Source organism: Oryctolagus cuniculus, chromosome 6, assembly GCF_051225735.1.
Source record: "Oryctolagus cuniculus isolate XC-2025 breed Fujian yellow rabbit chromosome 6, ASM5122573v1, whole genome shotgun sequence".
Lineage (NCBI taxonomy): Eukaryota > Metazoa > Chordata > Mammalia > Lagomorpha > Leporidae > Oryctolagus > Oryctolagus cuniculus.
In genome coordinates this window covers 153,454,367-153,469,777 of record NC_142872.1, presented here as the reverse complement: position 1 = coordinate 153,469,777, position 15,411 = coordinate 153,454,367, and the positions used below count along the sequence as shown (strand labels likewise).

At 42.9% G+C, this 15,411-nt stretch overlaps 1 pseudogene; it reads right to left on the bottom strand.

The window, feature by feature from the left end:
- Nucleotides 1-12,303: 12,303 nt before the first annotated feature.
- LOC127490897 (U2 spliceosomal RNA) lies at nt 12,304-12,410 on the bottom strand (annotated as a pseudogene).
- Between the last annotated feature and the right edge of the window lie 3,001 nt (nt 12,411-15,411).

Below are 15,411 nucleotides of genomic sequence, written 5' to 3'. Positions count from 1 at the left end.
GAATAGGTAACTTGTTACAGGGGTTGGATTTAGGTTTGCTCCATTCTAAATATTCAGCTAGAGGGTCATTGAGCTATTTAGTTATCAGTGAAATAATGGAATTCAGAAATCATCAATTAAGTAAATCCCTTCTGAAATAATTATTTCAGAAATGGTAAGGTATTTGTGAAGTTTACAAGCTATGGACTGACAGGAGTCAAACTGGGCTCTGGTTAGCTGATTCCTTTCCAAGGCCTGTCCCCCAACTACTGTGCATCATTTTCTTACCCATTCTGTTCAGAGGCCAAGACCTGTCTCTTGTCATTTAAACAAACAGAAAATCTAAGGAAGTAGAATGATGTTCGTATAAAGACTTTGGAAACTGCATGATTAAAAATAGTGGATCCCAGATTAAAACCACAACAGATCATCTTTACAAATGAGCTGATGCTGGTGGTTCTGACAGTGGTCATTAGAACGGGCAAGTAACGGAACAGAAAGGAACAATACCCCGTGATTAAGTGGTAGCCGAGACACAGATCTAGCTCTGGTTTGCTTGGCGAATTTTTCTAAGGGAAAAAATCATCAGCCTTGTAGATTTCCTCACCCAATATAAGGATCTCTAATTTATTACATATATATTTTATGCTGGATTTTTACAGAAATATGATTTTTTATTTATAGGGAAATTTAAATACAGCATTTTTCAAAGTGTAAACTTCAGATCTAGCCTATCAGCTGGAGTCATAAATCACAGCTGCTTCATTTCCAAATCATTAGGGAGACTGAAAGCTTAAAGTATTTAATTTATCCAAACCACATGGGGTAGTTTATCACTGTGCATGATGTACACTTATTTTATTTCAATGCTGACTAGTAAAATTTTGAACACATCGTGCTGAGTTTGAGGGGCTGTATGAAGGCAATGCAAATCTTCTAAGCCCCCAAAGGCTAGGTAATGTGAGAATCCCTATGAGAAATTGGCAGAAATGGATGTTTGTATTATATTTAGGATATCCCCATGATGTGAAATGGTAGTTCATGATAGAACCCATTTTGCCTAGAATGAGTTGAGATTTTTGTTCAAGGAAAATGTGGTGGTCTGATGGATATAAATAGATGAAATGAATGAAGAAGCTGGATGCCAAATGGGCTAATCCCTTCTTAATAAGAAAATATATTTTTTCTCCACTTATAGGTTTCTATCTATAAATAAAATGAATCCTATAGTTCTTGCTTTGAAAATTATATTTAAAAAACATTTGAAATTCCTTGATGAGAAAATCATTTTTGTGAGCCGAAATGTCATCTGGCCTCAAGTTCATGATTGGGTAGTTGAGTAATTTATCTCTTTAAGCCTAAGTGGTAGGTATTCCACAGGATAATGCATATTTAATATGCTAACAATGCCCAAAGTCTAGATTTGAATCCAAATCTGTTTTGGCTCCAAAGCCCAGAGTGTGGGGCCAATCCCAGTGCTACCTAATGCTGTCTCTTACAGAGAAAAACAGACAGATGTAGAAAGGAGTAAACTGATGTGACCATAGGCTTCCCTCAGCTTATTAAGTTACCCTGTCTCCCAAGTGGGCCTCTACATTTACCCACTGTTTTCACGTTCACATCAAAGTCTTCACTTATATCAGTACTCCCACATTCACTCTAGCATTGCTAAGGCACCTCAAAAGTTCATGGAGGGGTGAACATTTGTCCTGGTGGTTAAAATGCTTATTGGGATGCCCAAATTCCATACTGAAGTGCCTGCGTTCAAGTCCTAATTCCACTCCCAATTCCGGCTTCTGTTACTATGTACTCTGGGGGCAGCAGGTAGTTGAGTCCCTGTCACCCACATGGAAAACCTAGATTGATTTCCCAGCTCCTGGCTCAGACTGGCCCACCCTGCCATTGTGGACATTTGGGGAACAAACCAATGGAGAGGAGCCCTTTGACTCTCTCTCAAATAAATCCAATAAAAATCTTTAGGAAAGGCTGGCGACGTGGCTCAGTAGGCTAATCCTCCGCCTGCGGCGCCGGCACACCAGGTTCTAGTCCCGGTCCGGGCGCTGGATTCTGTCCTGGTTGCTCCTCTTCCTGTCCAGCTCTCTGCTGTGGCCCGGGAATGCAGTGGAGGATGGCCCAAGTCCTTGGGTCCTGCACCCGCATGGGAGACCAAGAGGAGCACCTGGCTCCTGGCTTTGGATCAGCTCGGTGCACTGGCCGCAGCACGCTGGCCGCAGCAGCCATTGGAGAGTGAACCAACGGAAAAGGAAGACCTTTCTCTCTCTGTCTCTCTCTCTCATTGTCCACTCTGCCTGTCAAAAAATAAATAAATAAAAATAAAAAAATCTTTAGGAAAAACTTCATGGAAAATCATTTAAGATATAATTCTATTTTGTTGCAAAAAATGTGAAATCCATGCTTAGCTTTCTCTTAATATACGTTTTCCATGAAACTTTTTTGCAATAAAATAAACTAATATTTCAGTTCAATTGTCTATGAACATTTTAAGGTGCCCTTGTAGCCACAGCTGCAAAAATTTGGAAACAATCCAAGTGTCCACCAACAAATAAATGGGTAAAGAAAAAATACATTCACTCAATGCAATGCTATTTAGTCTTAAAGAAGAAGAAAATCCAGCCATTTGTGACCGCGTAGGTGAACCTGCAAGTCCTTATGCTAAGTGAAATAGGTCAGGCACAGGAGGACGAGCACCGTGTGACCCTGCTTATTGTGCTACGTGTACAGTGATCAAACTCAGAGAAGCGGAGAGTACAATACTGCTTGCCAGGGATTGAGGGGTGTGAGAAATGAGGTGGTGTTCAATGGGTCCAAAGGTTCATTCATATAGATGAATAAGTTCTAGAGATCTGATATGTAACTTAATATTTACAGTTAATATTATGGTTTGCACACTGAAGAATTTGTTGAGAGGGAAGATACCCATGGCAAGTGTCCTTACCACTTTCACAACAAAAAAGGACACATGGAATCTGGGAGGTGATGGGTATGTCTGTCACCTTGATTGTGGGGATGGTATTACTGGTTAGATATCTAACCTCATCAAAGTGTACACATTAAATATGTGTAGTTCTTTGCATATTGGTTACACTTCAATAAAGCTGATCTTTTAAAAGAAGTTCTAGAATTCCTGCAATCTTGGTATTATGCTAAGTGGTGTAATTTCATACTATGTGGTAAGGGCTAACTTCCACATTTGGAAGTCTGAAAATAGTATTGCGGAGTTATTTATATTCTGCTATAGTTTACAAATGTTCAATAATGCACCTTTACAGGTTCACTTAGTAAAAGGGGAAAGGAAATAAGAATATCAACATAAAAAGTCAAAATCATGGAAAGTGCAGGTAGAGGAGAAGATGAAAATCAGAAGGTAAGTTAGAATTGATATCGATATCATGGTTCTATGGTTTGTTTAAATTGAGTTCCATACAAACCTGTGAGCTTCCTAGTGGCCAGAGTGTAAAGGAAAATACATTGAGTTAAACAATCTGACTTGTTTCTAAGAGGGGGAAAAAGCATATTTCAGTATGGCAGTAGATCAAAGCTTTTCCTTGGAGAAAAGATGGCTAGGTGTACCAGGTCCCAGAATCAGGACAAGATGGTAATACTGAGCTTGGAACCCAGGACTGCCTGTCTCCCAGTCTCATCCCTTTGCTCTAGAAAAATCTGTCTCTTAACCAAGTGAGCTTAGGAAAAGTGTGTGTTTTCTCTGGCTTCTGTCAGTACCGTTAACCTTCAGCACCCACCTTGTTTCAGTGTAGTGAAAATGTTTTTCATGGGTAGAAGGAGAAGATGTTAAATTTTAATTTCTTGAGTGGCATCATCTAGGCACTTTTATTTATTTCCCCCTCCAGCTACTACTGGCACATGGAAGAATGGGACTGCTGGAGGAAGGGGGAGGGGGAGGAGAAGGAAGCACTTCCTGACAGGTGCTTTTATACACAAAATGAGCAGATGCGGTGGGATGACAAGAACTGTAAATGACATGTTCTGCATTAGGGAGAGAACGGCAAGGAAGGGAAGAAATGGAAATGAGGCACTGGCTTCTGCTGTGACCTTAAAGAGAGAGCAAGGCAGTCTCTTCTAGTTCATGCCTCCCCGTGGTACTGGGGAGGGGCTCAGTGCTCTGCCCTACTGTCCTCCATTAGCTTGAGTGAAGAGTCTGCAGCTCTTTTCTTTTTCTTTTTTTTTAAATTTGTTTGACAGGTAGAGTTATAGACAGTGAGAGAGAGAGACAGAGAGAAAGTTCTCCTTCTGTTGGTTCACCCCCTAAATGGCCACCACGGCTGGCGTACTGCGCCGATCAGAAGCCAGGAGCCAGGTGCTTTTTCCTGGTCTCCCATGTGGGTGCAGAGGCTCAAGCACTTGGCCATCCTCCACTGCCCTCCTGGGCCACAGCAGAGAGCTGGACTGGAAGAGGAGCAGACGGGACTAGAACCTGGTGCCCATATGGGATGCTGGCGCCGCAGGTGGAGGATTAACCAAGTGAGCCATGGCGGTGGCCGCTGTAGCTGTTTTCTCAGCACAGCTCCTGCCCACCCTAACAGAGAATCCTGGCCAGTTTTCTACCACTCAACGGTTCAGGATGGAGTGAACTGTATGATTAGACATGTCTGATTACAGTTCCAACTTTCTTGCTTTTGCCTAGTGAATGGCCACAAGTCCCCCCCACCCCCTGGATCTGTTTCCTTTCTTGTGGTGTGAGCATAACCATCCCATGGTTTTCTCAACAAGTAAGTCCATCCATGAACATGAAAGGGTTTGGGAAATTGCAAATGGTGATGCCAATATAACATATGGAATTCATGAGTGAATTATCTCCCCGGGTTTCTACTTTCCATCAGACTTCTATAGAATTGAGCCTCATGATGTTCATATAAAGTAAATGAAATAAAACAAAATAAAAAAAGGCAATTCTTAATTTGAAAGAGCTAGCCATTCAATAGAGTAGTAAACACGGCAGACTGAGCTCTACACGCAGGGACATTGAATTCAAATGCTTGGGATCCATACCGGGCATTTCCCCCAGAAACCTTATATTTAAGGTATACAAACTTCATACTTTTCATAAATACAAATCTAAGAACATAGTGATTCTTCCCACCCTACCTGCCTTCCCACCCATACTCTTACCCTTCTCTTCCTAACTCTCTTATTCCCATTCTTATTTTTTACTAATACCTATTTTCAATTAACTTTATACACAAAAGGTTATAAAGATTCAACACATAGTAAGAGAAAGAAAAAAAATATGTTCCTCGAGACAAGGGCTTGTTCAAAGTCACCACATCTCAAAGTGTCACATCTCAGTTTTATTTCTATAGATTACATTTAGGTGTTCTATTAGTCACCACAGATCAGAGAGAACATATGGAATTTGTCCTTTTGGGATTGGCTTATTTCACTAAGTATAATGTTTTCCAGTTGCATCCATTCATTTTTAACTGCTGTGTAGTATTGCATGGTGTACATATCTCTTAATTTCTTTTTTTTAATGTTTATTTATTTATAGAGGCAGAGAGAGAGAGAGAGAGAGAGGTCTTCCATCCTCTGGCTCACTCCTCAAATGGCCAAAATGGCCAGAGCTTCACCGATCCAAAGCCAGGAGCCAGGAGCTTCCTCCAGGTTTCCCACTCGGGTGCAGGGGTCCAAGGACTTTGGCCATCTTTCACTGCTTTCCCAGGCCATAGAAGAGAGCTGGATCAGAAGTGGGGCAGCCAGGACTCCAACCAGTGCCCATATGGGATGCTGGCACTGCAGGTGGTGGCTCTACTTGGTATGCCACAGTGCCAGTCCCCCATAATTTCTTTTTCCAGTCTTTATTTGATGGACATTTGGGTTGATTCCATATCTTAGGTATTGTGAATTGAACTCCAATAAACATGGGGGTGGGGCTGGCACTGTGGCATAGGAGGTAAAATCCACTACCTACAGTGCCTACATCCCATATGGGCGCCTGTTTGAGTCCTGGCTATGCCACTTCTGATCCAGCTCTCTGATATGGCTTGAGAAAGCAGTGGAAGATGGCCCAAGTCCTTGGGCCTCTGCACCCGCATGGGAGACCTGGAAGAAGCTCCTGGCTCTTGGCTTTGGATTGGCCCAGCTTCAGCAGTTGCGGCCATTTTGGGAGTGAATCAGAGGATGGAAGATCTCTCTCCCTCTCTGCCTCTGCCTCTCTCTAACTCTGCCTTTCAAATAAAATAAATAAATGTTTAAAAACAAAAATAAACGGCCGGCATTGTGGCTCACTGGGCTAATCCTCAGCCTTGCGGCGCTGGCACACCAGGTTCTAGTCCCGGTCGGGCACCGGATTCTGTCCCGGTTGCCCCTCTTCCAGACCAGCTCTCTACTGTGGCCAGGGAGTGCAGTGGAGGATGGCCCAAGTGCTTGGGCCCTGCACCCCATGGGAGACCAGGATAAGTACCTGGCTCCTGCCATCGGATCAGCGCGGTGCGCCGGCCGCAGGGCGCTGGCTGCGGCGGCCACTGGAGGGTGAACCAACGGCAAAGGAAGACCTTTCTCTCTGTCTCTCTCACTGTCCACTCTGCCTGTCAAAAAATAAATAAATAAAAGATATATATAAAAAAAAAAACCTATGAGAGTACAGGTAGCTATTTCATATGCTGATTTCATTTACCTTGGGCAAATTCCAGGGAGTGGGATGGCTGGGTCTTATGGTCGATCTATATTCATATTTTGACACACCTGGCATCTTATGCTCTTCATTGTTATCCCCTAGTAAATTACTTCCTGTGAGGTAGCTATCAGTACTCCAATTCTACATATTAGGATAACTAAGCTTAGCGAATTGATTTCAGTTTTTGAGGTCTGTAAAGGACAGGCCCAGGTTCAATCATAGTGCACATTATATGGTGCAAGATTTTCTCATCCAGGAAGTCATCTAGAGCTCTACAGAGCACCAGCCACAAGCTGCCGTCAGTAGGCCTTGAGCTCTGGAGAGAGTTAACACCCAGACTTGCAATGATCAAATTATGAGAAGAGGTTGACCGAGGGAGATAGTATTGAAAGTGTTACCTGTTGGAATGTTTGTTGGTATATTTTAGAGAATTGGAGATGTGCAACAACAAAAATATGATGCTGATCAGGGTGCCTACCTTTTTGGGATAGAGTTACTGTTACAAGGGTGCTTCCAAATTTTCATGGGAAATAGAATTTAAAAATATGTTTATTTGGGTGTAAAAAATAATCAAAATCTGCATATATAAAGGGCCTTCAAAAAGTTGTTGAAAATGCATGTTATGAAAAAATGATGCATGGATTTCATAATTTTTACACTAAATAATCTTTTAATTACTTTTTTTCTATGAACTTTTAAATGTACCCTAGCTATGCTAAGTGTGGCAAAAGATGGAGAGAAAATAAAAAAATCAATTTTAATCAGAGTCGTTTATGTTTCACAGTACTTTTTCATGCATTGTGACATTCAAACTTGTCCTTTCTTCTGGACATCCCACTGCCCCCACTTCGGCTCTCACTGGGAGCTTCCTAACACCTCCTTTGGTGGTGACTGGGCTCTTTGGGAAAGACCCACCTGGCCAGGCCACTGCTCACCAAATTCCTTTATGACTTTCTGGTACCTGGGGAGAAGAAGGGTCCAGTTTCTCCTCAGGTCATCCAAGGGACCCTTTCGCCTTCCTGGCCCAGCCTCAGCAGCCTGCTACCACGTCCTCAGCATTGTTCATCTCTGCTGAACTTTGATCTTTTCCTGACATTCTGCGCACTTCTGTTTCTCTGGGACTTCGCTGTTTCCTGTGCTGCCACTCAACTTCCGCATCTTTCCTCTATAAAATCCATTCTTCTTTCAAGGAGCAGCCTCATTGTCAGACAGTAATACTCGTCCAGTCAGAGCCAGTCCCCATTCTTTGTGTGCTACTGCACATTGTTGATAGTATTTGCATGGCCTGACTGCTTTTATAGGGAGTGAACTTGATAGGAGTTTGTCTAATTCATTGGCTTCCTCTGAGGTCAGCACTTCTGTCTTCTTCATCTCTCTGACCTTAGCACTTAGCTTAGTTCCTGGTATATGGCGGATGAGCAGACACATTTGTGGACTGGTTGATATAGCACTAGTAAATCAGTCAGGCTCTAATATATAAAGTAGAATAGTATGGAAAGTAGAAACCATACTAATTATTTTGACACAGAGATTTAATATAATGGAATTCATTACATAAAATATAAGAAGACTAACATGGCAAAAAAAAAAAAAAAGCAAATGAAGTTACTGCAGGAGGCAGTTGTTAACCCTAGGAATATGGAAGAGGGTATTGGGGTTATCAGATGCAGGAACCATGGGAAAGGAACCCTGGGGAACTAAACTCTGCTGGTACAGAGAGGGTGCTGCCCAGCTGGTGGGCACTGATGCTTCATCAGGAGAGCAGTGAGCCTGATAAGGGAGTGTGGAAAAAAGCAGGAAGCTGGAACCAACTGCTGCCACCAGATAAGACTGTTTCAAGGATGACACTTACAGGAACAGCAAGCAAAGCAGAAGGAGTAAGTCCTTTCTTCCTGGATTTTTACCTCTCAGTTTCCCCTGTGCTTCCTGTAGGCAGAACAGGAGCCAGCTGGCAAAGGAGGAAAGCAGTTTTCAGAGTCCCAGCCCAAGTGGGATGTACAACGTGAACCTGGAGCTGACACCACCAGCATGGAGCCAGGATAATCTCACTGGGGCAGGAAAGATGTGATTATTATTTCCTGTCTAAGTTTGGACAAACTAATTTGCCAGTGGCTCAGTGACTTGTTCCTAGGCACACAGTATGTCGGTTGCCACCTTCTTGCTGCTAGAAAGATCCATTGACTGACTAAAGTGATTGTCAATCACTGAGAGAAAAGACAGGGTCTTATTTCATCTCTAGGCTCAGGACTGATGCTCACAACTCACAACTGATAACACATACATGCCAGTCAATCAGAAGGGGAGCTTTCCATCCATTCTGGTTCACACCAGTTGAGGAGCAGCTCTGTCTGTCCTCCTGAGTGCCAAAACACAGTAGATACTGAATGAAATTAAATTTCAGGGCTGGAGTTGTGGTGTTGTAGGTTAAAGCCCTGGCCTGCAGCTCCAGCATCCCATATGGACACCGGTTCGAGACCTGGCTGCCCCACTTCCAATCCAGCTCCCTGCTGGTGCACCTGGAAAAGCAGTAGAAGATGGCCCAGGTCCTTGGGCCCCTGCACTCACATACGAGACCCAAGGAAGCTCCTGGCTCCTGGCTTCAGATCAGCTCAGCTCTGGCCTTTGTGGCCATTTGGGGAGTGAACCAACAGATGGAAGACCTCTTTCTCTTTCTCTGTTTCTCTCTCTCTCTGTAACTCTCTCTCAAATAATAAATAAGTCTTTATAAAAAAGAAATTAAATATCATATCAAGAATGTAAGCTGATTAAGAAAGAATATTCCAGGAATTCCTACTGTGAGTACAATGTCATAGTTCCCTGTCTTCCTTTGTATTGTATTGATAATATGAATTTAATATGATTACTGAGCACCTGTTATACAGGATATTTTCTAGGAAGTTGACATGTATCATATAATTAAAATGAAAGGATAAAAAGGAAGATTTTAGAAGTTCTCTTGTTTTTGAGCTTTTTTGGCAGTGGACTGGTTCAAAAAGGACTCACAAGTAAATGCAGTGAAATTTTGATTATTGGAGGTCACAGATCTCTCATCTGAGGCCAGGGAGGGCATCATATACCACACAGTTTCTCCCCTCTGTTTTTGTAGATTCTTTTTTTCTGCCAGGAAGGCAACTGTCATGTGTATTCAGAGGATTACAGCTCTATTCAGGCATCCACTCCTTTCTGAAGCCTGCTTTCACCATCCATCAGGTAAACTCATCGCCCCTCCTCTGGGTTATAATTTTCAATGTTGTGTGCACACCTGCCACCACCTGAATGAAAATCTCCCATATTAGGAAGTTATCATCCCCAGGAGACCAAGAGTTCCTCAGGGGCAGACGTTATGTCCTTCTCAGTCTTTTTCATTGGCACCTAATAGAAGATTTCTCTCAAATGAATTATGCTCACTTAAACTTCTGGACCAGGCTGCACTGTGCATCCTTAACCGTAGTGACCTTGCATTGAGTGTCTGACTGCTGCTTTGCTGGCCTACTGATAAATACAGTGTCCAGTGCAATGTTTGCTACATACAGCAGTGCTCCCATGTCTGTAACATCTTTCATTGTAGATTGTCAGGCATTCCCCTATTACTGATCTTCATAAATTTCTGAATCATTTTCTCCACGGTGCAGAAACTTTGAAACTGGAGAAATCTTTGGTTTTGTCCTCTTAGACCTTTATGCCATTCCTGCCTGTGTGAATTGCATTGGTTCCTGCCATCACTTCAGTTCATCTTATTTCCTGAACTAGCTGATTAGCCTTGCCTCGGAGAGTCAGCAACACAGTATAGCAACTCCTCCTACCTCCTTGCACCCTCCACCACTAACAGCCTCTTAGCAATAAATCGAAAACTTTACTCAAAAATTTAGTCTTAGACTGCCGGTGGCACAGCAGATTAAGCTGTTGCTTGCAACACTGGCATACCATATTGGAGGGGCAGTTTGAGTCCTGGCTGCTCCGATTTCCTACAAATATGCCTGGGAAGGCAACATAAGTTAGCCCAAGCACTTGAGCTCCTGCAACCCTTGTGGGAGAACAAGGTTTCATTTGGGTTCAGCCTGAGCTGGGTGATCATCTGGGGGTGAATCAGAGGAAAATCTCTACCTCTCTGTCACTAAGATTTTCAAATAAGTAACCCTCCCCCCCCCTTTTTTTTAAATTGTGGCTTAAAAAATAATGTAAAACGAAGCTATGACATTTGAATCTGTATCATGTGCTGACACTATAACATCAGGAATATGTGACATTGGGGAAGACACACTGATATTGGATGTATCTGGTATGCCAGATAATTTGTGTGTAATTAAATCTATAGGCATATAGAATAATTTCCAGATCATAGATGAGACAACAAAAACTGAGGACATGTGAGGTGTTCTGGTGTAGGGGCTGAGAGTTTGGTCTCTATAACTGTGGGCAACTCATTCTTTGTGTGCCTAAGTCTCTTTGTCTCAAAATGAAAGTAGTCTTTCTGATAGAGTTAAATAGTAAAATTAATATCAAGGGCTCACACCTGCTGAGTCTTTCCTAAGAGGAAACATTTATTGTCAAGGTCATGGAGCCACTACTTAGTGTGATGTGGAGGGCTTTAGGACAGACAGGATCTTGTTTCTCTCCTTGGTTCTGACATCTTGCCTGCAGGGTTGGGTTTACATGAAAGTTATGGATAATTTGAATAAAGAACCCAGCACAATACTTCCCTAGAATAAATGGAAACTCTATTCTTTCATTTACTCAAGCCAGAGAAAATCTGTCCTGTTTGACCTTTCTTTTTCTCTTATTGCCCACACATACCATCAGCAAAATGCTGTTGCTATGTCTTCAATATATTCCACCACTGGACCATTTCTATGCTGCTCTGCTGTTGTCACCAAAATCCCACCTGATGTCCTGCCTGGTCTCCCTCTACTAACCAGAGTCAGCTTGGAGAAAGTCAATCATTCAAGTCACTCTGCACCCTCCCACAGCTTTGTGGTCCACTCCAAATAGAAGCTGAATCCCTTACTGGCTTACACCTGCATGAGCTTCAAACCACACTGGATTGCAGCTTTACCTGTCACCATTTGCAGTCCTCATTCAACTGTCTTCTCTGTGTTTATCACTCATTTCCAGAACACCTGAAACTTTTGCATTTGCTGTTCCCTCTGCCTCCAGTGCTTATCCTCAGCTATATGCAAGATCACTACCTCTGCCCCTTGAGTCTCTGCTCCAGAGATGTCATGTTAATGAGGCTTTCCCTGAATGCCCATGTAAATGTACACATGCTCTCCTTTGCCACTGCCTCTGAAACCCTCCCTTTGCTCCACTTTCCACTTACCTTGACCTTGCTTCTTGAATGTATGAATAATGACTTAGTGGTAGCTACCACTTTCTGTCAAAAATTCTAGTATTTTTTCCTGTTTAGTCACTTTGCCAGATGTAGCTCTGTGAACTTTATTTAGACTTCCCTTAGCATTGAGATATGGACAATAATGCATTCTGATAAGGTTTCACAGATTTTTATTTGTCTGCTTGTTTTTTGAGAAGTAAATGAAACACAATTTCCAACTGTCTAAACAGAGCAGTTAGCATACACTAAGAGTCAATCAATATTTGTTGTTTTACTTTTGTTTGAGCTCCATTCATAGTTTGACAATTACTCATTGAGGTATATTTTTAAATGGAGAAGAATTAGAAGGTCTCTGAAAAAGCATAGATATCATTAACACACAATCAATTGTGAAAATGAATACTTATTTAGATACTACACTTGATCTTAGCCAAAAGGCTGAGAAGCGATAAGTGAATACTTATTTAGAATAGGAAAACAAATCATAATCAGATGTTTAACCTCGTGGAATGCCTGAGTTTGGTTTCCAGTTCTGGCTCCTCAATCCAGCTTCCTGTTAATGCAGACCTGGTAGGCAATCGTGATGGACAAGTAACTGGGCTCCTATCTCCCATATGAAAGACCTGGATGGCATTTCCAGATAGTTATGGGCATCTGGAGAGTGAATCAGGAGATAGAAGCTGTCTCTCTCTCTCTCGCTGTTTGTGTCTGTACCCCCTCCCATGTCCTAAATAAATATGTAAAAGAAGAAAAGAAAGCACAACATATTACACAATGAATAAAGTCAACACATATCATTAATATCAGAAAAATCGAAAAGAAATATTTTGATTAATTACATTTTAAGCAAAATTCTATATTATCTTTTCTGTACTTTTTTGGCTGTATTTTGGTGTCCACTTCTGATAACAATGATTTGTCAGTATCATTTTTAAAGATTTATTTTATTTACTTGAAAGAGTTACAGAGAGAGGTAGACACACAGAGAGAGGTCTTCCATCTGCTGGTTCACTCCCCAAATGGCTGCAGCTGCTGGAGCTGAGTTAATCAGAAGCCAGGAGCCACAAAAAGCTTCTTCCGGGCTTCCCAAGCAGGTGCAGGGGCCCAAGCACTTGGACCATTTTCCACTGATTTCCCAGGCACATTAGTAGGGAGTTGGATCAGAAATGGAGCTGCCGGGACTTGAACCTGCACCCATATGGGGTACCAGCACTGTAGGCTGGGGCTTTAACCCAGTGTGCTACAGCACTGGCCCTTGTCAATATCATTTTCAGAGAGAATCAGAAGCTAAGACAGTCTTTCCTCCAGCATGATTGACTGGAATTTGCTGTTTATTATTGATAGTTGGGATGCATAAAACATAAGACCTCATTCACAGGCAAACATGCTATTTTTAGTACTGTTAGAGATTTGTGTTTCCAAACACTGGACTGCTGACACGTTTTGTTTTGTGATTCTACTCAAAGAAGGAAAAAAAAAATGTATGATGCATTTATAATTGTATCTGCCACATTATTCTGTGTGTCCTGTCCATGAATACCATGAATTTCCCAGTACAATAGTTTTCAGGTTTTAGAGGGCAGTAAAACCACCCAGAGGACTTATTAAAACAGAATGTTACGCTTCACTCCCTGTGCTTCTGATTCAGCGCATCTGGGGGTGGGGTCCAAGACTTTGTCCTTCTGACAACTCCCCCGTGAGGCTGCCAGTGCTGGTCAGAGGCCACACTTGGAGAATCACTGCCTAAGAAGGCAGAAAGTGAGATGTAAGACACTGCTTGGGGGTCAAATTTGTGCTAGAAATTTCATACATTCACACGTTTATGCTTTATTTACAAATGTGGACCTATAATCACCCAGCGCCTGTTTACTTTGTTTTGGATAACACAGAGCAATTTTATTATAAATATTCCTAGTTGGCATCTGATTGTAAGAATAAATTATGGGTCAGGTGTTTAGCCTGATGGGTAAAGCACTGGTTAAGACACCTACATCCTGATTGGAGCACCTGCATTTGATACCTTTCTCTTACTTCTGTCTAGCATCCTGCCATTGCAGACCCTGGAAGGCAGCAGGGATGGCTCAAGTAATTAGGTCTTTGCCACCCATGTGGAAGACCCGGATTACAATCTGAGCTTCTGCCTGGCCCCCTCTCAGCTATGGAGGGCATTTGGGGAGTGAATAGTGGGCAGGTCTGTTCATCTGTCTCCCTCTGTCTCTTAAATAAACAGTTAACAAAGAAAGTAAATGACAAATGGGAGGCACTGGCATTTTCTAGAGATTGACAGATAAGCAGCGACAACAGGGAGAAACAGGCTACCTGAGAGTGAGGAATCTGAGAAAGCAGACATTTCAGCTAAATTATTTAAGTGTCTGCTCCGTTTAGTGAAGGAGCAATTAATCATTCATACATTTTACACTCTGGAATTGTGATGTACAGTTCAAGAACTACCAGCCACGTGTGGCTATTAAGCCTTTAAATTTGGTGATCCGAATGGAGATGTTCTGAATAGAGAAAACAACTGTGGAACTTGAAGACTAAATATGGAGAAGGTTGGAAAACATCTCATGAGCAATTTTTTCAATGTTTAACACATGTTGAAATGATAAGATTTAATATACACTGAATTAAAATGTTATTAAAATTAATTACACCCATTTCCCTTAATCTTTTTAAAACATGGCTTCTAGAAAGTTTAAAATCATGGGCCGGAGCCGGCGCCGTGGCTCACTAGGCTAATCCTCCACCTTGCGGCGCCGGCACACCGGGTTCTAGTCCCGGTTGGGGCGCCGGATTCTGTCCCGGTTGCCCCTCTTCCAGGCCAGCTCTCTGCTATGGCCAGGGAGTGCAGTGGAGGATGGCCCAGGTGCTTGGGCCCTGCACCCCATGGGAGACCAGGAAAAGCACCTGGCTCCTGGCTCCTGCCAGGATCAGCGCGGTGCGCCGGCTGCAGCGGCGGCCATTGGAGGGTGAACCAGCGGCAAAGGAAGACCTTTCTCTCTGTCTCTCTCTCTCACTGTCCACTCTGCCTGTCAAAAAAAAAAAAAAAAAAAAAAAAAAATCATGGGCCGGCGCCGCGGCTCACTAGGCTAATCCTCCGCCTAGCGGCGCCGGCACACGGGGTTCTAGTCCCCGTTCGGGGCACCGGATTCTGTCCCGGTTGCCCCTCTTCCAGGCCAGCTCTCTGCTGTGGCCAGGGAGTGCAGTGGAGGATGGCCCAGGTGCTTGGGCCCTGCACCCCATGGGAGACCAGAAAAAGCACCTGGCTCCTGGCTCCTGCCATCGGATCAGCGCGGTGCGTCGGCCGCAGCGCTCCGGCCGCGGCGGCCATTGGAGGGTGAACCAACGGCAAAGGAAGACCTTTCTCTCTGTCTCTCTCTCTCTCACTGTCCACTCTGCCTGTCAAAAAAAAAATAAATAAATAAATAAAAAATAAAGTTTAAAATCATGA